Source organism: Callorhinus ursinus, unplaced genomic scaffold (assembly GCF_003265705.2).
Source record: "Callorhinus ursinus isolate GAN/ISIS: 27379988/994484 unplaced genomic scaffold, GSC_fseal_2.0 scaffold8, whole genome shotgun sequence".
Taxonomy (NCBI): Eukaryota; Metazoa; Chordata; class Mammalia; order Carnivora; family Otariidae; genus Callorhinus; species Callorhinus ursinus.
In genome coordinates this window covers 69872064-69877437 of record NW_027397070.1, presented here as the reverse complement: position 1 = coordinate 69877437, position 5374 = coordinate 69872064, and the positions used below count along the sequence as shown (strand labels likewise).

Below are 5374 nucleotides of genomic sequence, written 5' to 3'. Positions count from 1 at the left end.
GGGGGGGGGGGGGGGGGGGGGGGGGGGGGGGGGGGGGGGGCTGGTGCAGCCACGCCCCCTTCCCAGATGTCTCTCCCGGCAGGCGAGGCAAGACCACAGTCAGAGCCCTTGGCCTGTGGCCACCGAAAACAACGTGTCCTCATTGTCATTGAGAAACTGCAGTTGGGTCTTCGGTACGAGCCATTTCAGGACAGAAGTCTGCTGGCGGCCCAGGCGGGGTGGCCTGGGACCCCCCGCGGCACCGGCCCAGGCCAAGCCCCCATGGCCGTGGGCCCGAGCCTGGTTCTGGGGGGAGGCTCATGGGCCGGCGGGCCCAGGAGGGGTGAGTCTGGACAGTGAGGCAGTTCCAGGGAGCCCTGGTCGTTTAGTTGGCTGGGAGAAGGTGGGAGTGGGGCTTCCTGGGGTGGCGTCAGGCTAAGGGGGGGCCGGGGAAGAAGCAGCCCTGGGTAGAGACGATGCCAGGACTGGAGAAGGACCCCTTCTTCCTCTGCTGGTGGAGCAGGACCACGGAGGAGAGGGGCCTGGGTCAGGGAGGGGACGCGGGCTGGTCAGCCGGGTTCAAGGCTCCCCCCCGCCCCCCGCTGCTGCCCCAGCCCACAGGCTGAGATCTTGGGCAAGTCCTTTCCCACCCACCCCTCATCTGTAAAATGGGTGCAGTGAACCCCGCCCTGTGGGGGTGTTGGGAGAATTAAACAAGAGATTCCTCCAAAGTCCTGGGCCTGTGGATTTCGCAAACAATTAAAATTTCAAAAATCAACTTTAGTTCCTGTCATAGGGTGCCAACTTGAGATTTGCCAAGTAGGAACATTGAAAACAAAAACAGAACAGCAGCTACTGTCTACTGTTACCGTCACTCCACACAAGAAGTGGTATTTGGACACAAAGGGTTGGAGGCGAGGAAAGGGTGGCTCCGTCAGTAGGGGTGGGCAGCTGGGTCCAGAAAGCTCGGCCCCCTCCAAACTGTCACCTCTGGGAGCCGGAGCAAACAGTCCCAGCGTGGGCCTGGGGCTCAGTGGGGGCTCTCCCAGGGGGCTTGGTGGCCGCTCCCGTCTCTGCGCTGGGTGCTCGCAGCTCGGAGCTGGAGCACTTGGCACCTTTCAGAGTGTGCGCTCTGATCGAGAGGGCCCCTCCTTCCATGGGCTGAGTCCCAGCTGCTACCCCAGACTTGCCCCTTGCCTCCTCTCCAGGCCCTTCCAATTCACTCAGCAAACAGGGTGCTATTTGGAGGAAGATTCTGTCCACGTGGGGTGCCTATTGATGTTTTCATGCGCCAGGGCCTTGATGACCCTCCAAGGATGGGTACCGGGGCTCAGAGAGGCGAAGGCCCTTGCTCGGGAGCCCTGAAGCTGTGCATGACATAGCCGGGGTCCCCACACCATCTGCCAGGCTGGGGTCCTGAGGCAGATGAAGGAAATTTGGGGTTTAGAGTTTTTTTTTTTTTTTCCAGCAGAATCAAAGCTGCAGACGGAGATGGGGCATAGGTCCTTTGCTTCGTTTCAAAGTCACGGCCTGCAGGGTCTCCTGAAGGGAGGGAACGTGGACAGCAGCCAGGCCTGAGTTTGGGCCCCACTGTCGTGGTCCCCCAGCTCTGTGACTTGGTGCAGGCCGCCCCCACTCCGAGCCTGTGCTTCTTGGCCTGTCACCCCCGCACCCGGCCTGGGGCCTGGCAGACAGCAGGCGCTCGGTGTGGGCTTGCTGGGTGGGGGCCTGGCCACCATGACTCCATCTTCTCCCTGACAAGGATGTCTCCAGGATGCCCCTGTTCCCAAACCAAGGCAGGGGGAGCGGGAAGCCGGGGTCCGCTGGGAGCAGCCTCATTGGAAGCCCTCATTAGCAGCAGGAATGCTTATGCAGCACGCGCCTCGGAAACTGGTGAGAAGCTGCCCAGCTCACCAACCCCGGGCAGTCACTTTACATCTCGATGACTTGGAGGGAGGAAATCCAGCTACTGGGGGCCGTGGGGCTGGATGGGGCGCGGGGGTACCAGGGAGACCCACCTTTGCTGCTGCTGTCGTCTTGTACAATAGGCTAGGGTGGCATGTCTGGGTCAGGGGAGTGACCAGGGTTTCGGCTGGAGGGCGGGCGGCGGGCATAGGACCTTGGCTCCCAGGGGGCCTGGCTAGGGTCCCCCAACTGCTCCTATGCATGCCTTCCCCAAATCTACAGGCATTCCCCCAGGCCCTGGAGCAGGACATCCTGGCCCCGACCAGTCCCTGGAGGATCCTAGACCCTGGGTGTGTAACCCGAGAGGTCTGCTGCTTGAGGGCACGGGCACACAGATGGGGAAACTGAGGCTTTCTGGATTCCTCATATTCCCCGAGTGCCTTGCCCTGTCCTGGGTGCTGAGGACCCAGAGGTGTATCTGCCACAACCCCTGCCCTCACGGCTCCCGCTCTTGGTGGGAGAGACAGACCCCAGACCCACAGTACCCCTGAACGGTTGTCAGGTGGGTGGGCGGCCGGCGTCGGCCCCCACTCGTGGGTGTGTGTGTGCCGGACACCCAGAGGAGAGGCTCCCACACAGCCGGCATGGGGGAGGACGGCGGGGGCCAGCTCAGGCGGGGAAAGGCACAGACAGAGGCTGGATCCACTCATCCCTCGCTCCTGAGCATCTGCTCCAGCTGATGGCTGCAGCCAGGACTCCAGGGTTGGGGGGCTGAGAACTCACCGCCAAGGTGTCTGCAGCAGCCCAGAGGCTCCCACAGGGCCAGAGAGGACCCTGCTCTTCACCTGCCCGGCACCTGCTCTGCCAGGCACATGTCATCCCAAGGCATTCATTTGCTTACTGGGTTAGTCACTCGTTCCTCCAGAAGGGAGTCAGGGTAGGCTCGCTGCTACAACCACCAACCTCCTCCTCGTTCAGCTCAGCACAGCACAGCTTTCTCCTGGCTCACGTCAGAGGCCACGCAGGTGCGCGGGGCACGGTGCTGCGCTCCATGGGGTCACTCAGACACTCTGATGGCGGGGGACTGGGCTTGGGATCACCCGTGGAAGGGAAGGTAGGAGGCTGAGCTGTGAGGAGGGCTATGCCTCTTCTTACTGGCTGGTCATTTGGCACAAGGAGCCAAAGTGTGGCATCGGCTGCAGCTTATAGTTCTGTGAAACTCCTACTGTGTCCGCAGGGGGACGGGGGACAGCTCTAACAGAGCCCTGAATTGCAGGGCCAGGAAGCATAGATTCCCCAAATCTGTTGCTGGGAGACAGTAAATGTGGCCATGCCTGCCCCCACCTCTTAATTCCTGGACCCATATATTCTACCCACTGGGGACACAAAAACGATACAAAGGTCACTGACTGAACGTGTGGCTGCGTCGCGAGGACCGCGCCCCCATCCTTGCAAGGTGCTGCCCTAAGCGTGTGCTTCAAGTCTGCCCCGGACAGGCCATCCCATCCCTCTGTCGGGGTGGCAGCCTCCTAGCACCGTGATCTGCAGCATGAATGGCTGACCCTACCGTCACGGGCCCACTCCAGCACCGTCTTTTCTGTAAAGTGGGTCCTGGGTCTGACGTGACGTTACGTGGGATCCCATGTCGGTCGACTGAATACCCGGTGAGCTCTCTGATGGTGGTGCTCACGGAGGTCCCGTGGCAAGAAAAGGCAAACCGCACCCATCGTATTTCTCTATTCCTGTCGAAATTCATCATCGCCTCTTCCAGGATGGAAAACGTCCAGTGTAGTTGACTTGCTTCTAGGAGGCTGATTGGCTTCCCGTAGGAATGCTTCCATCCTGGGGACTCACCATGGATCCTTATTGCAGGCAGGTTGGACATTCAGCAGTGGCATTGACTAGACCAGCTGGGAAGGTGGGGACTACACCCGGTGGACCACCTTCACCTCTGCCCTCCCGGCTGTTACGTGCCCACGCCCGTCATGTCGCGGGTGCAGCAGGCCCGTGGGTTTTCAAAGGGCTTTTGCTTCTCACCCTCTGGACATAGGGGCCCAGTGCATTCGTGCAGTTTGATCTGCTTGGTGCTATTGTGACGGTGGACCGACATCACGTTCTAGGGGATGTCTAGCCAGTAATACGGCAGAGACTCGCAGCCAGAAGGGGACAGAGAAGAGAGCCCAGGTCCAGGGCCAACTATATTATTGTTCAATGCAAATCACTACAAACTGTTTTGGATCCTCTTTTCTTACAGGGATAAGGAGAGCTATAGCTCTGTACCAAGGCCCCAAGGCCGCATTCATCGGGGCTAAAGACCGTATTTGGCATAGTGCTCGCAACTGGGCCAACTACCTTGCTGAGCTTGTACTAATCCACTGCCACCATCCAAGACCCATCACCAGACTCTCCTGGGATCAGACAGGCAAGCTGAATGGAGATGCACTGGACCACCACTCCCGCATCCTTTAGGCCTTTAAAGATGTTGTTCATTTGTGCCATTGTCCCGTGTGCGATATTGATATTGGTTTACTTTTTTGGCCCAGTGGAGCTTGTACCAACTACCAAATCAGTCTATTTGGATTATTCATCGAAGAACCAGGGAAATAGCCACTGGGGGGACGGGGGAGGCCCACAGACCTAGGGAGCCCCACTTGGGTCAGGGTGCCACTTACAACGTGGCCGCCACTGGCCTCATTCCCTCGTTGGAGTCATTCAGTCTTTAGAGTGTCCACTCGAATCCCGTGTCCAGTAGCCTCCCACACAACTGGGTGTTCTCCTTTTCCCGTGTAAGGTCACTCCGTCGATACCCTTGCACTCCTCTGGGGAAGAACGGGTGTCGCGGCATCTACTCTTTCGGAGAGCGTGTGGGGGCGCTCTGGGTCAGTAACTGGGGATGGAAAAGACGGGAAGCCCACCGGGCAGAGGGCGCTGCTGCCCCAGTGGGGTCCTCAGAGGAGCCCTGAGGGGGTCCAAGGCTGGAATGGCCGTTCAGAGTTGTCTCAGGTTGGGGTGCACGGCTTGGCCGTGTATAGCCCCACGGGGACGGGTCGCTGGATATGGGCCACCCTGGGGAGGGGGCGTGATCCCGGCGAGGGAGCCCTATTCAACCGAGCCACTTTTCCAGAGGGCTGACGGCGACAGCTGACACTTGGGGCACATCCAGAGGCTGGGGAAGACGTTCTCCTTCCCGTCGGGAAGCTGGGAGGCACCTCATGGTACCTACCTACTCTTATTGTTCCCGGGGCCCTGGGGCCTCCCCGTGAAACTTCTCCATCCAGCCAGCAGGCAAGGGGCAGCAGGAGTAAGACAGATGAGCTGGCTGCTGGGGCCAGGCTGGAAGGGGTGGGTTCCCACATCGCACTGGACAGAACTCAGCACAGTGCTGAGCCTCGGACTGCCAGGGGAAGGGAAATGGTTTGACAACAGCTCAGCTGGTCCCTGCCACCCCGCACTGAGAAATGCAGGGCGCGCAAACTGAGCTCGCCAGCGT

At 60.1% G+C, this 5374-nt stretch overlaps 1 long non-coding RNA gene across 3 annotated transcripts in view; it reads left to right on the top strand.

Moving 5' to 3' along the window:
• The window catches only part of LOC141373204 (uncharacterized), a 6064-nt gene extending 1627 nt beyond the window's left edge, over positions 1-4437 (top strand). The window contains exons 2-4 of one of the 3 annotated variants that reach the window (XR_012378914.1): positions 67-173; positions 1742-1872; positions 4139-4437. This is a non-coding gene — a long non-coding RNA (uncharacterized lncRNA). Of the gene's footprint in view, positions 1-66; positions 174-1450; positions 1873-4138 lie in introns of all 3 variants that reach the window. The other 2 variants (XR_012378913.1, XR_012378915.1) reach the window with 2 other exon arrangements.
• The last annotated feature ends 937 nt before the right edge of the window (positions 4438-5374 follow it).